We start from the raw sequence: 22,035 nt of genomic DNA on the forward strand, positions 1-22,035 counted from the left end.
TGGTTGGCGAGTCCAGGTTGGTGCTATCAGTATTAGTTTGAGTCTGTTTTGACTCAATTTGTTTACAAGATAAGGAAGGAGTGGGAGAGGGGGAAAAGCGTAGGCAAATATCCCTGACCAACTCATCCATAACGCATTGCCCTTGGACTGAGGGTGTGCATACCTGGTCGCGAAGTTTTGTCATGTTGCGTTTTCTTTTGTTGCAAATAGGTCTATTTCTGGTATTCCCCAGTGTCGAAAGTAAGTTTGTAGTATCTGGGGATGAATTTCCCATTCGTGTGTTTGTTGGTGATCTAGAATGAGATTGTCGGCCAACTGGTTTTGAATCCCTGGGATGTACTGTGCTATTAGGCGAATGTGATTGTGAATCGCCCAATGCCAAATCTTTTGTGCCAAGAGACCCAGTTGTGATGAGTGTGTCCCTCCTTGTTTGTTTAGGAAGTACATTGTTGTCATGTTGTCTGTTTTGTCAAGAATGCGTTTGTGTGCTATTAGCGGTTGAAATGCTTTCAATGCTAGAAACACTGCTAACAGCTCTAGATGATTTATATGCAGTTGCGTTTGTTGAACATCCCATTGTCCCTGTATACTGTGCTGGTTGAGGTGTGCTCCCCACCCCATCATGGAAGCATCTGTTGTGATCACGTATTGAGGCACTGGGTCTTGGAATGGCCGCCCTTGGTTTAAATTTATAGGATTCTACCATTGAAGCGAGGAGTGTGTTTGGCGGTCTATCAACACTAGATCTTGAAGTTGACCCTGTGCTTGTGTCCATTGTGTTGCTAGGCATTGTTGTAAGGGACGCATGTGTAGTCTTGCATTTGGGACAATGGCTATGCATGAAAACATCATGCCTAGGAGTTTCATTACAAACCTCACTTGATAGTGTTGGTTTGGGTGCATGTTTAGTATTACATTTTGGAAGGCTTGTACCCTTTGCGGACTTGGAGTGGCAATCCCTTTTTGTGTGTTGATTGTTGCTCCTAAGTACTGTTGTATTTGACACAGTTGTAGATGTGATTTTTGGTAGTTTATAGAGAACCCTAGTTTGTGAAGGGTTTCTATGACGTATTTTGTGTGTAGAAGACACTGTTGCTGAGTGCTGGTTTTTATTAACCAATCGTCTAAGTAAGGGAATACGTGCATGTGCTGCCTCCTGATGTGAGCAGCTTCTACTGCAAGGCATTTTGTGAATACTCTTGGGGCTGTTGTTATGCCGAAGGGTAACACTTTGAATTGGTAATGCACGCCTTGGATTACAAACCTCAAGTATTTCCTGTGGGAAGGATGTATGGGTATGTGGAAATAAGCATCCTTGAGATCTAATGTTGACATGTAGTCTTGTTGTTTGAGGAAGGGAATCACGTCTTGAAGTGTCACCATGTGAAAGTGATCTGATTTGATGTAAAGATTTAGGGGGTCATTCCAAGTTTGGCGGGCGGCGGTTGCCGCCCGCCAAACTTACCCCGCCAATTGGCCGCTCCGCGGTCAGAAGACCGCTGGGGCCATTCAGACTTTCCCGCTGGGCCGGCGGGCGCCCGCCAAGGGAGCGCCCGCCGGCCCAGTGGGAAAGGCCCTGCAACACAGAAGCCTGCTCCGAATGGAGCCGGCGGTGTTGCAGGGGTGCAACGGGTGCAGTTGCACCCGTCGCGATTTTCACTGTCTGCTATGCAGACAGTGAAAATCATGCTGGGGCCCCGTTAGGGGGCCCCTGCACTGAGGATTCTCCCAGCCGGGGGAAATCCGGCGGGAAACCGCCGGACCCGGCCATGAAGCACCGCCAGCCTGTTGGCGGTGCTTCCGTGGACAGCCACCCTTGTGGTCAATGACCGCCAGGGTTGGAATGAGGGGCTTAGTGTTCTGAGGTCTAATATGGGTCTCAGTGTTTTGTCCTTTTTTGGAATTAGGAAATACAGGGAGTAAACACCTGTTCCTTTTTGATGGTTGGGTACTAGATCTATTGCTTCTTTTTGTAGCAATGCTTGGACTTCTAGTTGTAACAGATCTAAGTGTTGTTTGGACATGCTGTGTGCTCTTGGAGGCACATCTGGTGGCAAATGTAGGAATTCTATGCAATAACCATGTTGAATAATGGCTAGGACCCACGCGTCCGTAGTTATGTGTTCCTAGTTGTGGTAATAATCTGCGAGTCTCCCCCCACTGGTGTTGTGTGGTGGGGGTTTGTGACGTTGAAGTCTCTGTTTAGTTTGTGTGGTTTTTGGGCTCTGCAATTTCCCTCTTGTTTTAGGGAACTGTCCACCCCTATATTGTCCTCGAAAACCCCCTCTCTGATATTGGCCCTGATATGTGGGTCTAACTTGTGAGGTGGAAGGCTCTGTGGTCTGGGCCTGAAACTCCCCTCTAAAGTGCGGCTTCCTAAAAGTGCCTCAGCTCTGTGGGGAGTAGAGCGCGCCCATGGCTTTGGCCGTGTCAGTGTCTTTCTTCAGTTTGTCTACCGCTTTATCCACCTCCGGCCCAAATAGTTGTTGTTCAATGAATGGCATATTTAACATTGCTTGCTGAATTTCGGGCTTAAATCCGGAGGTTCGTAGCCATGCGTGTCTCCGAATGGTTACCGCCGTGTTTACTGTTCTGGCCGATGTGTCCGCTGAGTCCATGGCCGACCTTATTTGGTTGTTTGAGATACTTTGGCCCTCCTCGACAACCTGTTGGGCACGTTTCTGGAACTCTTTGGGAAGGTGTTGAATGAGATGTTGCATTTCATCCCAATGTGCCCTGTCGTATCTTGCTAGAAGAGCCTGTGAATTGGCAATTCGCCATTGATTGGCTGCCTGTGCTGCCACCCTTTTGCCTGCTGCATCAGATTTCCGACTTTCTTTGTCGGGCGGTGGTGCGTCTCCAGAAGTTTGTGAGTTCGCCCTTTTTCGTGCTGCTCCTACTACCACTGAATCTGGAGTTAACTGTTGTGTGATGTACACCGGGTCAGTAGGGGGAGGTTTATATTTCTTCTCCACCCTAGGCGTGATGGCTCTGCCTTTGACTGGGTCTTGAAACACCTGTTTAGCGTGTTTTAACATGCCTGGCAACATTGGCAAGCTTTGGTATTGGCTGTGCGTAGTTGACAGGGTGTTGAACAAGAAGTCATCTTCTATGGGCTCTGCATGCAATGCTACATTATGAAATGTAGCTGCCCTGGAAACCACTTGCATGTAAGCAGTACTGTCTTCAGGTGGTGAAGGTCGTGCCGGGTAGCATTCAGGACTATTGTCAGAGACCGCTGCATCATACAAATCCCATGCATCCGGGTCATCTTGACTCATCCCTGTGTGCGTTGGTGACTGCTTCATTGGGGGTGTTGCTACCGGGGACAGATGTGGCGAAGGTATTGGTGATTGTTGTGGCAAAAATTGTGGTGGAGTTTTATCTTTAGCCACTTTTGCCTTAGGCTGCATTTCCACCTCTTGGAATGCGAGCTTCCGCTTCATTTTGATTGGAGGAAGAGTTCTGATTTTCCCCGTGTGCTTCTGGATATGAAGCCTTCTTTGTGTATGGTCAGGCTCTCCCATGCCCAGCTCTTGTTCAAATCGGTGGCCTTTTAAGTGTGTGGAAAGGCCTTGTTCCTCTGTATCGGAGCTTTGTTTCGGCTCCGAGGAAGAATGTTTTGGTACCGAAACATTTTTGACAGTCTTTTTTGGCTCCGAAGAAACCTTTTTGACTTCCGGTGTGCCGAACTCTCGGTGCCGAGTCTGTTCGGAGCCGGTATCTCGACCGGAGTCAGATGTCTTCGGCTGCTGGGAGGCCTTTTTCAGTGCCGATGTTTGGTCACCGTGTTTTCGGGTAGAGCCATGGCCTGTTGGCGGTGGCGTCCCCTGGGCCTTCATGATCGTCGAGTGAGTTTTTGCCGGGGCAGGTTTACTCACGGTTTGCTGAGTCTTCGGCTGCTCACTCTCGGACTCGTCCGAGTCCGAATCTCGAATGGAGAATGTCTCCTCTTCCTCGACATCGGTGTGTCCGGCCGGTGTCTACGCCATCTGGAGTCTTCGAGCTCTCAATCCCGCAGTGTCTTCTTGGATCGAAATGCCCAACAGGCCTCACAAGTATCCTCTTCGGGGGACAAACACAGATTACAGACCAAGTGTTGGTCTGTATAAGGATACTTTGCGTGGCAGTTGGGGCAGAAGCGGAAGGGGGTCCGGTCCATGAGCGTTGAAGATGGACGCGGTCGGGCCGACCAGGCCCCGCCGAGGCGTGGAAACCCCGAAGGGCTGCCGGAACTTTTCTTTCTTCGGTGTCGATGTGCTAGCACTAACCCCGTACCGAGCGCAAACAATACCGTCAAATTTTCCGATGTATAACTATCTTTTCCGAACCGAAACACGGAGCGTAGAGGAACACGTCCGAACCCGATGGCAGAAAGAAAACAATCTAAGATGGAGTCGACGCCCATGCGCAATGGAGCCGAAAGGGAGGAGTCCCTCGGTCTCGTGACTCGAAAAGACTTCTTCGAAGAAAAACAGTTTGTAACACTCCGAGCCCAACACTAGATGGCAGGATAATGCACAGCATGTGTATCTGCAGCTACACATGCCATTGAACATATATATATATATATATATATATATATATATATATATATATTTATTCGCCACCAGTACTCTTTCAGTTGCAGCTTGTGTCTTCAAAGCAATGTACATACTTCAACTGACATGTTTCAACTGTAGCCTTTAGGCAGCAATAAAAAAGACAAGTAACTTTTGTGATTATGTTTCTGTTATAAAAGGATCTGACTTTTGTCTAGTGGCAGTTTTGATGCCATAAAGTAGCACAGAAGGTTTATATGCCTACTACAAGGATCAAAACTGTATTATATGTGAATAGCTGAGTGGATTAGTAAATCCATCCATTACCTGCACTATAATACAAATTAAATGTATGTGCGACGGGGCTATGGAGAGATGAAATGCACTTTTGCTAGGTGGTAGTGAGGGTATCGGAGGAGGTGGTAATGTGAGTGGGAGAACCAATAATGATTCTTGGACTGCGTGCTAGAGGCGCTAAAGACTGTGACAATTGGTATGCGACAAGGTGATGTAATAGTGTGTCTTTTTTGTTTTTGAGCGTCTTGAAAGAACATGCTGATTGAGAGAAGAAGCGAAGGTAAGGTGACCTCTACACACCCACCAGCAATTTTGTGACTGTTTACATAGGCTAGTGTTTTAGAGCGACAGTTTAGCCAGTAGCAGAGATGGCATCTCGTTGGATGACTGCTGCTCAAGCTCTAACTCGGGATATAAAGGACAGCTCTGACATAGGATCAGAGACTGAGGAAGCAGGTAGTGAGACAGCATCTGAGGGATAGGGCAATGGTGCAGATTCTGGGAGTGATTTTTTAGTTGGAGGAGTCCCATTCGATAACTCCTCTTCCAGTGATTATGAGGGAGGTGATGAGGACAGTCCTGCTGTCCCTTCACAAGCACAGTCTGAGCAGCGGGACAATAGCGGGTTAGCCCAACCCAGAGAGCAGGTGCATGCAGCGGCAAGCACAGAGAGAGTGCTCTCTTGGGAGCTCCCCAATCTAGTTCAGCCCCAAATTCCACCGCCCAAATTGTATTGTGGAGACATCAAAATTATCTATCACAAAACAACCTGGTTTTGTAAGGCAGACACCTGTGTTGTTGGTCCTGGGCTCGGCGGCCATATAGGGAAACCTACCAAACCCAGACAATTCTGGAAACTAGACACCCTGGGGAGTCCCTGAAATGTTGAATAAAAACTCTATTTTTCTTGCATTTCTGTCACACAAACTACAGGAATATGCTGGGATCCACAAAATTCCTACCATCCAGTGTTTCCCCACTTGTCCTCATAAAAACGCTATCCCACTTGAGTGCCTGTACCTAGTGCAGTTGCCCTCACGTAAGGACCAACATTGACCGTTGTGTGATCTATTCCTGACACGGGCACTAAGCCTACCCACACAGGTGAGGTACCATTTTTCTCGGGGGACTTGGGGGAATGCTGGGTGGAAGGAAATTCGCGGCTCCTCTAAGATTCCAGAACTTTCTATCACCAAAATGTGAGGAAAACGTGTTTTGTTTTGCCAAATATTGAGGTTTGCAAAGGATTCTGGGTAACAGAACCTGGTGAGAGTGTCACAAATGACCCCATCCTGGTTTCCCCTACGTCTCTAGTTTTAAAAAATGCACAGGTTTGGTAGGTTTTCCTAGGTACCGGCTGAGCTAGAGACCAAAATCCACAGCTAAGCACTTTCCAAAAAACACATCAGTTTTCAATGTAAAAATCTGATGTGTCCATGCTGCGTTTTCGGGCGTTTCCTGTCTCGGGCACTAGGCCTACCAACACAAGTGAAGTATCATTTTTATTGGGAGACTTGGGTGAATGCTGGGTGGAAGGAAATTTGTGGATTCTCTCAAATTCCAGAACTTTCCATCACCGAAATGTGAGGAAAAAGTGTTTTTTGCCAAATTTTAAGGTTTGTAATGGATTTTGGATAACAGAACCTGGCGAGAGCCCCATAAGTCACCGCATTCTGAATTCCCCTAGATGTCTAGTTTTCAAAAAATTTATAGGTTGGCTAGGCTTCCCTAGGTGCAGGATGAGTCAGAGGTCAAAGACCACAGCTATGCACTTTACAAACAAACAGGTTAGTTTTCTTTGGAAAAATGTGATGTGTTCACGTTGTGTTTTGGGGCATTTCCCGTCACAGGCACTAGGCCTACCCACACGAGTAAGGTACCATTTTTATTGGAAGACTTGGGGGAGTAGTGGGTAGAAGGAAGTTTGTGGCTCCTCTCAGATTCCAGAACTTTGCAGCACCGAAATCTGAGGGAAAGGTTTTTTTTTTTTTTTTTTTCTGCCAAATTTTGAGGTTTGCAATGGATTCTGGGTAACAGAACCTGGCGAGAGCCCCACAAATCACCCCCTCCTGGATTCTCCTAGGTGTCTAGTTTTAGAAAATGCACAGGTTTGGTAGGTTTCCCTAGGTGCCGGCTGTGCTAGAGGCCAAAGACCACAAACAGGCACTTGCCAAAAAACACGTCAGATTTTAATGTAAAAATGTGATGTGTCCATGTTGCGTTTCCTGTCGTAGGCACTAGGCCTAACCAAACAAATGAGGTACCATTTTCATTGGGAGACTTGAGAGAACACAGAATAGCACAACAAGTGTTATTGCCCCTTGTTTTTCTCTACATTTTTCCTTCCAAATGTAAGACAGTGTGTAAAAACACGTCTATTGAGAAATGCCCTGTAATTCACATGCTAGTATGGGGGCCCCAGAATTCAGAGATGTGCAAATAACCACTGCTTCTCAAGACCTTATCTTGTGCCCATTTGGGAAATACAAAGGTTTCCTTGATACCTATTTTTCAGTCTTTATATTTCACCAAATGAATTGCTGTATATCCGGTATATAATGAAACCCCATATTAAGGTGCAGCTCATTTATTGGCTCTGGGGACCTAGGGTTCTTGATGAACCTACAAGCCCTATATATCCCCGCAACCAGAAGAGTTCAGCAGACGTAACGGTATATTGCGTTCAAAAATCTGACATCGCAGGAAAAAGTTACAGAGTAAAACATGGAGAAAATGGCTGTTTTTTCAGCTCAATTTCAATATACTTTTATTTTAGCTGTTACTTTCTGTAGGAAAACCTTGAAGGATCTACACAATGACCCCTTGCTGAATTAAGAATGTTGTCTACTTTTCAGAAAAGTTTAGCTGTCCGGGATCCAGCACTGGTTTCACACCCATTTCTGTCACTAACGGGAAGGAGGATGAAAGCACAAAACATAGTAAAACTGGGGTATGTCCCAGTAAAATGCCAAAATTGTGTTGAAAAATTGGGTTTTCTGATTCACGTCTGCCTGTTCCTGAAAGCTGGGAAGATGGTGATTTTAGCACCACAAACCCTTTGTTGATGCCATTTTCAGGGAAAACACCACATGCTTTCTTCTGCAGCCCTTTTTTCCAATTTGTTAGAAAAAACGAAATTTTTGCTGTATTTCGATGTACTTTGGCTAATTTCTTGGTCTCCTCCAGGGGAACCCACGAACTCTGGGTACCTTTAGAATCCCTAGGATGTTGGAAAAAAAGGATGCAAATCTGGCATCGATAGCTTATGTGGACACAAAGTTATGAAGGCTTAAGTGCGAACTAGCAAAAAAAGGGCTCAGCACTGGGGGTGGGTGGGGGCTGGGGGGGACTCAGAACAAATAGTTAGTGTTTGAACGAAACTCATATTTAAAATGTATTCCCACACCAAAACAACATAGAAAGAAATCAATACATTTTCAGAACTATCTGTCTGCCATTACCTCTATGTCCGTCGTTATTACTTGTAATGACTGGAGTGAGGACCAGAAGGACTAAGAGTAAGGAAGATTACTGGAAAGTAATTGTGGCATTCCCTCTACATCCCTCATTTCAGGGATTACTTGTGCTGTGGGATTCACCTAACAAATAATAACTGGGATGTGGACGAATAGAAAAAGAGCTAATGAAAATTACCAGTAAGTAACTGGGACATTGTACAGAAGTATGCTGTTATCCCTTGCACAGCAGATCTGTAATAAACCGGTGGTCTGGAACGGAGGCTGTATGTATTCTGCTACATATCACAAACTCAAGACATCCTGCAGACTTGACTGCAGGTGGCACAATTCCGGTCACAGGAAACAGAGATTTCCTCTTGTGTTGGGGGGCGGGTGGGGTTGTTTCTCAGTTGTTTTTTCAATCATTTACTGTAATTCACTGTGACTTCTAGATAAGTGGTACGTATTTTCCACTCACCATTATAAGGGCTATGGTTGTAATGGTGTATTGTGAAATACTCCTTCCACTTGGGACTACAAAAGGCATGTAATAGGTTTACTTGACACAAGAGCCAAGTCCGCCCACTCTCAATTTGTGAACAAAACAGAAATGCCACAAACTGATTTTTAACTAGGACAGCCTCATGCGCCTTTTTATTTGTAGGTCTGGCATTATTCAAGTCTTTATTTTTTTGATAAAATATATATATATAATATATTTACAGGAGCTTTCAGTCAGCCCTCTTCATCCACCTGTCCGTTATTGTTTCGTTCACATTTTTCTTCTGTTTACTACAGTGTAAAGCATGGTCAATTGGTGCTGTCCATATGAGCAGAGTGATGGTGTTCTGCCTTTTCACAAGGATTACATGTAGTTTCCTTAAATGCCAGGGCCTACTTAAGCAAACTGTTTATGCGATAAAATATTGCTTTTTAATATTGTTTAGACTGCTGACGACCCAGCAGCTTCTCCAACAGTAAAGTTGTGCAAAAACCATGACAAAAGCAATTGCATAACTCCTCAATCTCTGGCAGCACAGCACCCAGGAAAATGCACTTCATGGTTAAACACTTATAAGGTCTCAAAGGCGATACCTATTGGCTATGCCAACGCTTGTGTGGCTATTTGTGGTAGTTTGCGCTGAGGCCTCCATAACTTTTTGTGCACACAGCTAGGTGAGACAAATTTGTGCCCTTTTTTCCAACATCCTGGGGATTCTAAAAGTGCCCACCGTTTATTGATTCCCCTGGAGGGGACTGGGAAAATAGGCAAAATATAGAATTTTTTTTTTTTTTTTTTAAGAAAAGTATGGAAAAAATGCTCCAGATAAAAGCGTCTGGTTTTTCCCTAAAAATGGCACCCACAAATGGTTTTCTGTTCTACAGTCGCCATCTTCCCAGCTTTCAGGAACAGGCAGAGCTGAATCAAAAAACAAATTTTGTACCACAGTTCTATCATTTTTATAAGAGGTAGCCTATTTTCCCTATTTTTGTGCTCTTAACCTACTTTCAGTTTGTGGTGGAATCCAGTGTGAAACCCATGGGTGATCCAGAAATGCCAAAGATTCCTGAAATGTAGACAAAATTCTGAACTAAGCAAAGGGTCATATGTGTATCCCTGAAGGGTTTTCCCAAGGAAAATAACTGTTGAAAAAAAGAAATATTGAAAATGAGTAGGAAAAATCGGACATTTGTGACAACGCGAAACACTTAGGGGAATCCAGGGTGGCGTGCCTTGCATGAATCCCATTGGCTTTTTTTTTTTTTTACCCACAACCTTTAACTTTACCTGAAAATCAATAATTATTGTCTTTATATTTTTATAATGGAAACTTCTGGAATCCGCAGGAATCAACAAAATTCCTGTCACCCATCATTTCTGCACCTGTGGAGCTGTACCTAGTGCCACGACAGGAACTGATCAAACCAAGGACAATGGGAGCCCTTGTGTGGAGAAACCTATTGCCCTCGGTTTGATCCATTCCGGTCACTGGTGCTAAACCTAGTCACACAAGTGGGGCAGAGTTTTTATCAGCACAGGTGGGGCATGGCTGGGTGAAAGGAATTTTGCGGATTACGGAAGTTTCAATCACAGACATTCAGGGAAAATGTGTGACTTCAGGCAAAGGCTGGAATTTGGCAGGGCATTGTGGGTAAAAACATGGTGTAGGGTGCATGTGAAGCACACAACTCTAGACTCCCCCAAATGTCTAGTTTGCAGAAATGAATGGGACTGGCAGGTTTTTCCAGGTGGCAGCCTACGCAAGCCCAAATAGTGCAGCCGTTAGCCATTGTAAGTGGGACGATATTTGGAGTTAGCCAAGCTCTTCTGAATCATATATAAATTCAACACCCAAAGAGTCATATGTCCTCCTGCTTGCCATTGCGATGAGATGCTTTAGTCTGCAGGGGGAGCAGAAAGACTGTTGCCCCATGGTGGTGACCAGCCCCTACCCCTCTTTTTTTTTTTTTAATTCCCTGCTGTCTAGTGGGCTATCTGCACTCCTGGGGGAGGATAGGGGGTAAAGACACCGATCTGCCCTCAGGGGGGACCGAAAGGCTTAGTCCCATTAAGTGGAGGTGGGGGCATGGCCATGCCTCACCGTTTAAAAATATATATATATATATATAAAATCCCAAGTGCCTAGTGGGCTTTCAGGGTAGTTTGGGGGCTATTGCCTCCATCTGGTAAAAAGGGGCGGAGCTAAATCCCTGGCCCAAGGAACTGCTTCCCCTTCCCTGGTGCTTACTGGAATGGAGACCTGCTTGTGAATTGCCCTCCTGCGACCATCCCCCAAGCAGGGATCTAATAGGAAAAGGTACCATTGGATAGGGGGGATTCTCCTTTTTTCCAGCATTACCTCTCCCGTCTTACTAGGTGCTCGGGCTGAAATAGCCCCACAAACACCTAGGCAGTGAAAGTGAAATGAGCCGATCTGCTCATTTCACTTTTCTTTTCAGTGAAACAATGTCAGTGCGCCAGGCGCACTGATCGTCATTTCAGTGAAAACAAAGAAACAGCCCTAGGAGCTGGGGAAGTTCTCCCCCAGCTCCTGAAGGTGTTTCTTTGAGCAGTATATTCCTCTGGTGATTGCTCCAAACGGATTTCCTGCCTTGTGCGCGGGTACGGCTAGGAGACGTCTGATGCACAAAAGTACTGCGGCGTTTGATGGCTTTCAGACGTACCACACATAGAAGAGGTTAACCAAGAGCTGTATATCAATGGATTTATATTAGTGTGGCTTAGCTGCACTGTCAGGATTCTGTCACAGACTAGAGACTGTTTTCTATTTGAGTCGGCTCATCGATAGGGTGGGTGTGGTTACTATTTTGTGTATATGTTTTGTTGTAGAGTGGTTCGGAGCCTGTAACAACTACCTTCACCAATTTGGGTACATGACGTCAAAGGGACTGGAACGTGCATCATCGAGGTTAGTGTATATGTTTGAGGTAAAAACTACATGTGTTTTTAGAGTTTGGTATAGCCTTTGATATCAGTGCAGCTGAGGGGTACTGTTGCATTGTGTTAAGAGTGGTCTTTGGAGATGAATATATTTTTAGGACACATGAAGTGCTGCTGTGGGCTCAGTGAGGTCAAACTATATGGTGCCTTTGAGCTGGCTTAAATGTATGTGCATTGTTTTAACTAATGAGTTCTGCTGGTGGTTGTGATTGCCTACTATTGGCTACTATTTTCGATAATGATGTTCTAAACTCGGAAATAACCAGTTTATATGCAGTTGGCACAGTCCTTCCAAGTGGAATTGTCTCCTAAAGGAATAATTGACCGTGAACCTTCTACGTGTCTCTTGATTGTAGCTCTGCACCACTAACTCATATGAAAATCAACTATCCCATGAAAACACCTGTAACAGCATTGACTCAAACTACTGTAGCTCTATGTAATTAGTGAGTAGAGCCATAGACCATTATTTGTGATGAAGAAGAGGACATCTTCTTATGGTTAGAAGATGTAAGACCCACGAGTAATGGTTCTACAGGTCAATCAAAGGAAACAATTCTGGTCAAAGATCTTAAACAGATAAATATTATGTTATTACTGAGTTGCCTGTCTCTTGAGATTACATTTACTGTAGTGTGTGAAACGAACTCTTCCTCTGTCCACTGGAGAATTTTTAAAGTAAAAAAAAAAAAAAAAACACAGACGATTTCCTTTTGGGTATGTGTTTTTTTTAAAAATATGGTCTTTTTGCACTTTAGTTATACATACCAATAAAAGAGTGGCCTTGAAGCCCAGGTAAGTTAGAACTTGCCACGAAGTATCAGGCAAAATGCTTGTTACTCAGTGCAAGAACGACAATGGATCGGGAGTGCCGACCCATTGCTATGTTTTGTATGCAGTGGTAGGCAGACAAATAACAGTAACACTTCAAAAAAAACAATGGTTAAGGAGCTCACAGAACAACCCTATATGTTTGTAAATATCTGGATATTTTACTATTATTTTTGGGAAAAGATGACACAGGCCAAATTTTGAGGAAAGTTGGGTGTGCTACTTTGTCCACATCAAGAACTAACCACCGAAGGGGGTATTTTTAAACACTCGCTACGCTTGGCTGATGGTGGGAATGCTATAAACAAGGCACCCTGGACCTGGAGCACTGGGCTTGGGAATGAAGGTAAGTACACAGAAGGCGAAGCTATGAGAAAAGAAAAACCGCTCCTCGGAGGGTGGAGTTTAGGAGCGTCGGGGAAGGAGAGAGACCCGCAGTGACTCACTGACACATTCCAAGAACGGGGCAGGGATTGCTCTTGTCTGACGCCACGCTGCTCCACAGAACCTGCAGAAGGGGAGATCTTCACTTCAGTCATATCACACAAACTCGCTACTGCTGGTCGGAAACGGCCGAGTCAAAAGCTCAAAGAGAAACCGAGGAGCTGACACAATCTAGAAGGTACGGGGCCAGGCAATATCCCAAGGATTCTCTGTCCCTTGAACGCACACCATTTCTGGGTGAGGCCACCCAACACTCCGCCGTTGCAGCTGCACAAAAGCCTCTCGTGGTTAAACATGAGCTGTGATGCAGGTAGAAGTTGCCACAGCTTTGAAAGCTAAACGTTTCCTTGACTGGGCGTGTTTAAATAACGAGTTGCACTGTGTGAGAAGGTAGCCTCTTTCTAGCCTTGTTACCCCCACTTTTGGCCTGTTTGTGAGTGTATGTCAGGGTGTTTGTCACTGTTTTCACTGTCTCACTGGGATCCTGATAGCCAGGCCTCAGTGCTCATAGTGAAAACACTATGTTTTCAGTATGGTTGTTATGTGTCACTGGGATCCTGCTGGTCAGGACCCCAGTGCTCATAGGTTTGTGGCCTATATGTATGTGTCACTGGGACCCTGTCACACAGGGCCCCAGTGCTCATAGGTGTGCATGTATATGTTCCCTGTGTGGTGCCTAACTGTCTCACTGAGGCTCTGCTAACCAGAACCTCAGTGGTTATGCTCTCTCATTACTTTCAAATTGTCACTAACAGGCTAGTGACCAATTTTACCAATTTACATTGGCTTACTGGAACACCCTTATAATTCCCTAGTATATGGTACTGAGGTACCCAGGGTATTGGGGTTCCAGGAGATCCCTATGGGCTGCAGCATTTCTTTTGCCACCCATAGGGAGCTCTGACAATTCTTACGCAGGCCTGCCACTGCAGCCTGAGTGAAATAACGTCCACGTTATTTCACAGCCATTTTACACTGCACTTAAGTAACTTATAAGTCACCTATATGTCTAACCTTTACCTGGTAAAGGTTAGGTGCAAAGTTACTTAGTGTGAGGGCACCCTGGCACTAGCCAAGGTGCCCCCACATTGTTCAGAGCCAATTCACTGAACTTTGTGAGTGCGGGGACACCATTACACGCGTGCACTACATATAGGTCACTACCTATATGTAGCTTCACCATGGTAACTCCGAATATGGCCATGTAACATGTCTATGATCATGGAATTGCCCCCTCTATGCCATCCTGGCATTGTTGGTACAATTCCATGATCCCAGTGGTCTGTAGCACAGACCCTGGTACTGCCAGACTGCCCTTCCTGGGGTTTCACTGCAGCTGCTGCTGCTGCCAACCCCTCAGACAGGCAGGTGCCCTCCTGGGGTCCAGCCAGGCCTGGCCCAGGATGGCAGAACAAAGAACTTCCTCTGAGAGAGGGTGTGACACCCTCTCCCTTTGGAAAATGGTGTGAAGGCAGGGGAGGAGTAGCCTCCCCCAGCCTCTGGAAATGCTTTGTTGGGCACAGATGTGCCCAATTCTGCATAAGCCAGTCTACACCGGTTCAGGGACCCCTTAGCCCCTGCTCTGGCGCGAAACTGGACAAAGGAAAGGGGAGTGACCACTCCCCTGACCTGCACCTCCCCTGGGAGGTGTCCAGAGCTCCTCCAGTGTGCTCCAGACCTCTGCCATCTTGGAAACAGAGGTGCTGCTGGCACACTGGACTGCTCTGAGTGGCCAGTGCCACCAGGTGACGTCAGAGACTCCTGCTGATAGGCTCCTTCAGGTGTTAGTAGCCTTTCCTCTCTCCTAGGTAGCCAAACCCTCTTTTCTGGCTATTTAGGGTCTCTGTCTCTGGGGAAACTTCAGATAACGAATGCATGAGCTCAGCCGAGTTCCTCTGCATCTCCCTCTTCACCTTCTGATAAGGAAACGACCGCTGACCGCGCTGGAAGCCTGCAAACCTGCAACATAGTAGCAAAGACGACTACTGCAACTCTGTAACGCTGATCCTGCCGCCTTCTCGACTGTTTTCCTGCTTGTGCATGCTGTGGGGGTAGTCTGCCTCCTCTCTGCACCAGAAGCTCCGAAGAAATCTCCCGTGGGTCGACGGAATCTTCCCCCTGCTACCGCAGGCACCAAAAAGCTGCATTACCGGTCCCTTGGGTCTCCTCTCAGCACGACGAGCGAGGTCCCTCGAATCCAGCGACACCGTCCAAGTGACCCCCACAGTCCAGTGACTCTTCAGCCCAAGTTTGGTGGAGGTAAGTCCTTGCCTCACCTCGCTGGGCTGCATTGCTGGGAACCGCAACTTTGCAAGCTACTCCGGCCCCTGTGCACTTCCGGCGGAAATCCTTCGTGCACAGCCAAGCCTGGGTCCACGGCACTCTAACCTGCATTGCACGACTTTCTAAGTTGGTCTCCGGCGACGTGGGACTCCTTTGTGCAACTTTGGCGAGCACCGTTTCACGCATCATCGTAGTGCCTGTTTCTGGCACTTCTCCGGATGCTACCTGCTTCAGTGAGGGCTCTTTGTCTTGCTCGACGTCCCCTCTCTGTGCAGGTCCAATTTGCGACCTCCTGGTCCCTCCTGGGCCCCAGCAGCGTCCAAAAACGCTAAACGCACGATTTGCGTGTAGCAAGGCTTGTTGGCGTCCATCCGGCGGGAAAACACTTCTGCACGACTCTCCAAGGCGTGGGGGATCCATCCTCCAAAGGGAAAGTCTCTAGCCCTTGTCGTTCTTGCAGTATTCACAGTTCTTCAGCCTAGTAAGAGCTTCTTTGCACCAACCGCTGGCATTTCTTGGGCATCTGCCCATCTCCGAGTTGCTTGTGACTTTTGGACTTGGTCCCCTTGTTCCACAGGTACCCTCAGTCAGGAATCCATCGTTGTTGCATTGCTGATTTGTGTTTTCCTTGCATTTTTCCTCTAACACGACTATTTTGTCCTTAGGGGAACTTTGGTGCACTTTGCACTCACTTTTCAGGGTCTTGGGGAGGGTTATTTTTCTAACTCTCACTATTTTCTAATAGTCCCAGCGACCCTCTACAAGGTCACATAGGTTTGGGGTCCATTCGTGGTTCACATTCCACTTTTGGAGTATATGGTTCGTGTTGCCCCTATCCCTATGTTTCCCCATTGCATCCTATTGTAACTATACATTGTTTGCACTGTTTTCTAAGACTATACTGCATATTTTTGCTATTGTGTATATATATCTTGTGTATATTTCCTATCCTCTCACTGAGGGTACACTCTAAGATACTTTGGCATATTGTCATAAAAATAAAGTACCTTTATTTTTAGTATAACTGTGTATTGTGTTTTCTTATGATATTGTGCATATGACACTAAGTGGTACTGTAGTAGCTTCACACGTCTCCTAGTTCAGCCTAAGCTGCTCTGCTAAGCTACCATTATCTATCAGCCTAAGCTGCTAGACACCCTATACACTAATAAGGGATAACTGGGCCTGGTGCAAGGTGCAAGTACCCCTTGGTACTCACTACAAGCCAGTCCAGCCTCCTACATTGGTTGTGCAGTGGTGGGATAAGTGCTTGAGACTACTTACCTCTCTTGTCATTGTACTTTTCATAAGAGAAAAATATACAAAACAAGGTCAGTGTATATACACATAGCCAAAAAGTTTTGCATTTCCTCTTTTCACTCTTTTCTAAGTGCTGAAAAGTACTTCTAAAACTTTCAAAAAGTTCTTAAAAGTTTAAAAAGTTTTTTTCTGTCTTTCCAAAAAGTTCTGAAAACTTTTTTCTCTTTTTCTATCACTTTAACTCTCTCTAAAAAATGTCTGGCACAGGAAAAAATGTTGAACTGTCCAAACTTGCATATGATCACCTTAGCTGGAAAGGAGCAAGGAGTCTCTGCATAGAGAGAGGTTTGAGTGTAGGGAAGAATCCTTCCTTAGAACTGTTAATTAATATGCTTAGAGTACAGGATAAGGCCATAAGTGCCCAATCTGGTGAAAAAGTAGCTAATGGTTCTCAATCTGATCCAGGGACTCCCCCAGGAAAAGGTTCAGGAAAGAAACTTCTCAGCCTGCCCATTACTAGACAGTCTAGCATAGTTGGTACAGAGGTTGAATCACACCATACTGATGGTGTGCTCTCACATTATACTGGTAGCCAAGCTGTTAGGGTGCCCTCTGTAAGGGACAGGTCTCCTTCTGTTCATTCCCATCATACCTCTGTATCTAGAAATGTCCCTCCCACCCACCCTGATGACAGATTGTTAGAAAGGGAGCTCAATAGATTGAGAGTGGAACAAACCAGACTGAAGCTCAAGAAGCAACAGCTGGATTTGGATAGACAGTCTTTAGAATTAGAGAAGGAAAGACAGAAGTTGGGTTTAGATACCCATGGTGGCAGCAGCAGTATTCCCCATAGTCATCCTGCAAAAGAGCATGATTCCAGGAATCTGCACAAGATAGTTCCCCCTTATAAGGAGGGGGATGACATTAACAAGTGGTTTGCTGCACTTGAGAGGGCCTGTGCTGTACAGGATGTCCCTCAAAAGCAGTGGGCTGCTATCCTATGGCTATCATTTAGTGGAAAGGGTAGGGATAGACTCCTTACTGTGAAAGAAAGTGATGCCAATAATTTTACAGTTCTTAAGAATGCACTCCTGGATGGTTATGGCTTAACCACTGAACAGTACAGGATAAAGTTCAGAGAGACCAAAAAGGAGTCTTCACAAGACTGGGTTGATTTCATTGACCATTCAGTGAAGGCCTTGGAGGGGTGGTTACATGGCAGTAAAGTTACTGATTATGAAAGCCTGTATAACACAATCCTGAGAGAGCATATACTTAATAATTGTGTGTCTGATTTGTTGCACCAGTACCTGGTAGACTCTGATCTGACCTCTCCCCAAGAATTGGGAAAGAAGGCAGACAAATGGGTCAGAACAAGGGTGAACAGAAAAGTTCATACAGGGGGTGACAAAGATGGCAATAAGAAGAAAGATGGTGAAAAATCTCAAGATAAGCATGGGGATAAGGGTAAAACCAAAGATCCCACTTCAAATCTTAAACACTCTTCAGAGGGTGGGGATAAAACAAATTCTTCCTCTTCTTCCCAACCTGCACACATTAAAAAGCCTTGGTGCTTTGTGTGTAAAAATAGAGGCCATAGGCCAGGGGATAAGTCCTGTCCAGGTAAACCCCCTGAGCCTACCACCACTAATACATCAAGCTCTAGTGCCCCTAGCAGTAGTGGTACTAGTGGTGGGACTGCTGGCAACAGTCAAGCAAAGGGTGTAGTTGGGTTCACTTATGGGTCCATAGTGGAAACTGATGTAATCAGTCCCAAGACAGTTTCTGTCACACCTAGTGGCATTGGCCTTGCCACACTGGCTGCTTGTCCCCTTACAATGGATAAGTACAGGCAGACAGTTTCAATAAATGGTGTTGAGGCCTTGGCCTACAGGGACACAGGTGCCAGTTTCACTTTGGTGACTGAAAACCTAGTGCCTCCTGAACAACACATCATTGGACAACAATATAAGATTATTGATGTCCATAACTCCACTAAGTTTCTTCCCTTAGCTATAATTCAGTTTAGTTGGGGTGGAGTTACTGGCCCTAAGCAGGTGGTGGTATCACCTAGCTTACCTGTAGACTGTCTCTTAGGTAATGACCTAGAGGCCTCAGGTTGGGCTGATGTAGAGTTTTATGCCCATGCAGCCATGCTGGGCATCCCTGAGGAATTGTTCCCTCTCATTTCAAGTGAAATGAAAAAGGAAAGGAGAGAAGGCCTGAAAACTCAGGATCCCTCTCCATCAACAGGTAAAAAGGGTATCACAGTATCCCCTAACCACCCTACCATTCAGGATACTATTCCTGTGGTGGGAGAAACCTCTCCTGGGGTGGCACCTGTTCCAAGGGAATCATCAGCTGGCAAAGCTAGACTCCCTGAGGTGGAAGTACCTCTCTGTGGGATAACTAACATTGGTGAGAAAAACAGCACCATTTTAGTTAACATGGAGCATCCCTCCAACCCTCCCAGAGAAACTTTAGTGCAGAAACCCTGCACTACCTCACAACACTTAGGACAGCATCCCTGCCCTAGTGTGGAGCTCATAGGACAGCATCCCTGCCCTGCTCCAACTCAAGAGAAACAGCATCCCTGTTCTCTCTTCCAGCCAGATGGACAAAGTTTTTGCCCAGCTATGGCTTTTCTGAGACAGCATCCCTGTCTGGCATTTCCATCACTACAAATAGGTTCAGTGGACAATTCCCACTGCTCTAAACTAAAACTTACTGATAGAAACTCTGAAAATACATCTTCGCATTGTTGGTTAGCTAAAAAACTTCAAACAGGGTGGTTTACATCCCCACAGGGAAGTAACCATATAGTGGATGATAAAGGGAGTAACCAGTCTATTGCAGAGCTACTCTCTACTTATCACCACTTAGACAATAAAGTCTCAACTGGCCAAGGTTAGCCTTATTGTCCTTCGTTTGGGGGGGGGTTGTGTGAGAAGGTAGCCTCTTTCTAGCCTTGTTACCCCCACTTTTGGCCTGTTTGTGAGTGTATGTCAGGGTGTTTGTCACTGTTTTCACTGTCTCACTGGGATCCTGATAGCCAGGCCTCAGTGCTCATAGTGAAAACACTATGTTTTCAGTATGGTTGTTATGTGTCACTGGGATCCTGCTGGTCAGGACCCCAGTGCTCATAGGTTTGTGGCCTATATGTATGTGTCACTGGGACCCTGTCACACAGGGCCCCAGTGCTCATAGGTGTGCATGTATATGTTCCCTGTGTGGTGCCTAACTGTCTCACTGAGGCTCTGCTAACCAGAACCTCAGTGGTTATGCTCTCTCATTACTTTCAAATTGTCACTAACAGGCTAGTGACCAATTTTACCAATTTACATTGGCTTACTGGAACACCCTTATAATTCCCTAGTATATGGTACTGAGGTACCCAGGGTATTGGGGTTCCAGGAGATCCCTATGGGCTGCAGCATTTCTTTTGCCACCCATAGGGAGCTCTGACAATTCTTACGCAGGCCTGCCACTGCAGCCTGAGTGAAATAACGTCCACGTTATTTCACAGCCATTTTACACTGCACTTAAGTAACTTATAAGTCACCTATATGTCTAACCTTTACCTGGTAAAGGTTAGGTGCAAAGTTACTTAGTGTGAGGGCACCCTGGCACTAGCCAAGGTGCCCCCACATTGTTCAGAGCCAATTCACTGAACTTTGTGAGTGCGGGGACACCATTACACGCGTGCACTACATATAGGTCACTACCTATATGTAGCTTCACCATGGTAACTCCGAATATGGCCATGTAACATGTCTATGATCATGGAATTGCCCCCTCTATGCCATCCTGGCATTGTTGGTACAATTCCATGATCCCAGTGGTCTGTAGCACAGACCCTGGTACTGCCAGACTGCCCTTCCTGGGGTTTCACTGCAGCTGCTGCTGCTGCCAACCCCTCAGACAGGCAGGTGCCCTCCTGGGGTCCAGCCAGGCCTGGCCCAGGATGGCAGAACAAAGAACTTCCTCTGAGAGAGGGTGTGACACCCTCTCCCTTTGGAAAATGGTGTGAAGGCAGGGGAGGAGTAGCCTCCCCCAGCCTCTGGAAATGCTTTGTTGGGCACAGATGTGCCCAATTCTGCATAAGCCAGTCTACACCGGTTCAGGGACCCCTTAGCCCCTGCTCTGGCGCGAAACTGGACAAAGGAAAGGGGAGTGACCACTCCCCTGACCTGCACCTCCCCTGGGAGGTGTCCAGAGCTCCTCCAGTGTGCTCCAGACCTCTGCCATCTTGGAAACAGAGGTGCTGCTGGCACACTGGACTGCTCTGAGTGGCCAGTGCCACCAGGTGACGTCAGAGACTCCTGCTGATAGGCTCCTTCAGGTGTTAGTAGCCTTTCCTCTCTCCTAGGTAGCCAAACCCTCTTTTCTGGCTATTTAGGGTCTCTGTCTCTGGGGAAACTTCAGATAACGAATGCATGAGCTCAGCCGAGTTCCTCTGCATCTCCCTCTTCACCTTCTGATAAGGAAACGACCGCTGACCGCGCTGGAAGCCTGCAAACCTGCAACATAGTAGCAAAGACGACTACTGCAACTCTGTAACGCTGATCCTGCCGCCTTCTCGACTGTTTTCCTGCTTGTGCATGCTGTGGGGGTAGTCTGCCTCCTCTCTGCACCAGAAGCTCCGAAGAAATCTCCCGTGGGTCGACGGAATCTTCCCCCTGCTACCGCAGGCACCAAAAAGCTGCATTACCGGTCCCTTGGGTCTCCTCTCAGCACGACGAGCGAGGTCCCTCGAATCCAGCGACACCGTCCAAGTGACCCCCACAGTCCAGTGACTCTTCAGCCCAAGTTTGGTGGAGGTAAGTCCTTGCCTCACCTCGCTGGGCTGCATTGCTGGGAACCGCAACTTTGCAAGCTACTCCGGCCCCTGTGCACTTCCGGCGGAAATCCTTCGTGCACAGCCAAGCCTGGGTCCACGGCACTCTAACCTGCATTGCACGACTTTCTAAGTTGGTCTCCGGCGACGTGGGACTCCTTTGTGCAACTTTGGCGAGCACCGTTTCACGCATCATCGTAGTGCCTGTTTCTGGCACTTCTCCGGATGCTACCTGCTTCAGTGAGGGCTCTTTGTCTTGCTCGACGTCCCCTCTCTGTGCAGGTCCAATTTGCGACCTCCTGGTCCCTCCTGGGCCCCAGCAGCGTCCAAAAACGCTAAACGCACGATTTGCGTGTAGCAAGGCTTGTTGGCGTCCATCCGGCGGGAAAACACTTCTGCACGACTCTCCAAGGCGTGGGGGATCCATCCTCCAAAGGGAAAGTCTCTAGCCCTTGTCGTTCTTGCAGTATTCACAGTTCTTCAGCCTAGTAAGAGCTTCTTTGCACCAACCGCTGGCATTTCTTGGGCATCTGCCCATCTCCGAGTTGCTTGTGACTTTTGGACTTGGTCCCCTTGTTCCACAGGTACCCTCAGTCAGGAATCCATCGTTGTTGCATTGCT

At 46.6% G+C, this 22,035-nt stretch overlaps 1 protein-coding gene across 1 annotated transcript in view; it reads right to left on the reverse strand.

The window, feature by feature from the left end:
• The window catches only part of SHISA5 (shisa family member 5), a 356,775-nt gene that overhangs the window by 148,532 nt on the left and 186,208 nt on the right, over positions 1-22,035 (reverse strand). The window lies entirely within an intron of this gene.

This window comes from Pleurodeles waltl, chromosome 9 (assembly GCF_031143425.1).
Source record: "Pleurodeles waltl isolate 20211129_DDA chromosome 9, aPleWal1.hap1.20221129, whole genome shotgun sequence".
Classification (NCBI taxonomy): Eukaryota; Metazoa; Chordata; class Amphibia; order Caudata; family Salamandridae; genus Pleurodeles; species Pleurodeles waltl.